This window comes from Schistocerca gregaria, unplaced genomic scaffold (assembly GCF_023897955.1).
Source record: "Schistocerca gregaria isolate iqSchGreg1 unplaced genomic scaffold, iqSchGreg1.2 ptg001710l, whole genome shotgun sequence".
NCBI lineage: Eukaryota > Metazoa > Arthropoda > Insecta > Orthoptera > Acrididae > Schistocerca > Schistocerca gregaria.
This window is the reverse complement of record NW_026062966.1, coordinates 25,001-27,500: the sequence shown is the minus strand read 5'-3', so window position 1 is coordinate 27,500 and position 2,500 is coordinate 25,001.

Genomic DNA, 2,500 nt, shown 5'->3' with positions numbered 1-2,500 from the left:
CAATCGTACATTGCAGTCCACCCCTATATCTTCCACTTCATGAAGAGTTATCTCCCAAAAGCCAAAGTCCCCGCTGTCCCAATACATGCTCTGGACGGCGGGCCGCGAGGACGTGAGCGCCCGGTGGCAAAGAGTGCGCCGCTGAGGATATAGAGGGTCCGTCCCCCCGCACAGTGGTGACGGTGTGCGGGTAGTGTTTCCGACACCGCTTCCTGCGGTGGCAACGCTGGGGCAGAGTCGATACTCGCCCACTGGTGGAAGGTAAGCATTCTGCTTTACATCAGTACATAACTAATATTTCAGTCGTCTGACGTCCCTGCTTAGTAAATGATGCAGGACCACATACATAGATGATACATACTGTAAACTGGGGGAGGACAGTGTGAACCCGCACTCGACCCAGTCACCCTATCTCACAGTCCACTCTGTGTGTAACAAAGCGAAAGCACCAAAGCACTATCGTTCAACAACATCCATTTTATCCTCGCTGCCACAGGAACACTATCCAAAGAACGACAAGAGGAACGTCACGTCCACTAATAAGACAGAATGTCTCACACCACCCGCAAACAACGCAGCTCAAATCAGCCAGCAACACCCACAGTGGTCCACCCAGTATCAACACAGGACGCAACGCCACGCCACAACACAAAAGGTACAAGTAATAAAATACCCTTTGGCCACACTCCTTATAAAGGCATCGAACCAACCCACCACCTGACACCAGCCAACGTACATCCTGATTTGACACATCTCTGGCAACCTAACCCACGTCTTGGCCCTAACCTAACCCACGTTGCCCTTAACCTAACCCACGTTGGCCCTTAACCTAACCCACGTTGGCCCTTAACCTAACCCACGTTGGCCCTTAACCTAACCCTACGTTGGCCCTTAACCTAACCCACGTTGGCCCTTAACCTAACCCACGTTGGCCCTTAACCTAACCCCGACGTTGGCCCTTAACCTAACCCACGTTGGCCCTTAACCTAACCCACGTTGGCCCTTAACCTAACCCACGTTGGCCTTAACCTAACCCACGTTGGCCCTTAACCTAACCCACGTTGGCCCTAACCCACGTTGGCTCCTTAACCTAACCCACGTTGGCCCTTAACCTAACCACGTTGGCCCTTAACCTAACCCACGTTGGCCCTTAACCTAACCCACGTTGGCCCTTAACCTAACCCACGTTGGCCCCTTAACCTAACCCACGTTGGCCCCTTAACCTAAGTTACGCTGCACCTTAACCCAAGTTACGCTGCACCTTAACCCAAGTTACGCTGCACCTTAACCCAAGTTACGCTGCACCTTAACCCAAGTTACGCTGCACCTTAACCCAAGTTACGCTGCACCTTAACCCAAGTTACGCTGCACCTTAACCCAAGTTACGCTGCACCTTAACCCAAGTTACGCTGCACCTTAACCCAAGTTACGCTGCACCTTAACCCAAGTTACGCTGGCACCTTAACCCAAGTTACGCTGCACCTTAACCCAAGTTACGCTGCACCTTAACCCAAGTTACGCTGCACCTTAACCCAAGTTACGCTGCACCTTAACCCAAGTTACGCTGCACCTTATCCCAAGTTACGCTGCACCTTAACCCAAGTTACGCTGCACCTTAACCCAAGTTACGCTGCACCTTAACCCAAGTTACGCTGCACCTTAACCCAAGTTACGCTGCACCTTAACCCAAGTTACGCTGCACCTTAACCCAAGTTACGCTGCACCTTAACCCAAGTTACGCTGCACCTTAACCCAAGTTACGCTGCACCTTAACCCAAGTTACGCTGCACCTTAACCCAAGTTACGCTGCACCTTAACCCAAGTTACGCTGCACCTTAACCCAAGTTACGCTGCACCTTAACCCAAGTTACGCTGCACCTTAACCTAACTTACGCTGCACCTTAACCTAACTTACGCTGCACCTTAACCTAAGTTACGCTGCACCTTAACCTAACTTACGCTGCACCTTAACCTAAAGTTACGCTGCACCTTAACCTAAGTTACGCTGCACCTTAACCTAAGTTACGCTGCACCTTAACCTAAGTTACGCTGCACCTTAACCTAACTTACGCTGGCACCTTAACCTAACTTACGCTGCACCTTAACCTAACTTACGCTGCACCTTAACCTAACTTACACTGCACCTTAACCTAACTTACACTGCACCTTAACTGTCACATGTAACGTCACAGGAATGTAGCTTTGCCTAACAGCAACCCTCTGAACATAGTTCACTGCTTGGATCCTCTGGTGTCATGTGTATTTCTTGATGCCATGGTGCGTACCCTCACATAAAGGTCTTTCGAGTGTTGCGTACTTTCTACACAGTCCCGCTAACCACTGGAAGGGTGTGTACCGCTACAGAACGATTATCGCCCTCCCCTCCTGCCCTTCCAAGCTGGTCGGTCAGGCGTTTGTTTGTGAAATGAGCCTTGCAGCTGTTCAGTTGCATTCGGTTGTCGATGCAGTCAGTGTACGTTGTGGTTACGGCCTGTGTGGA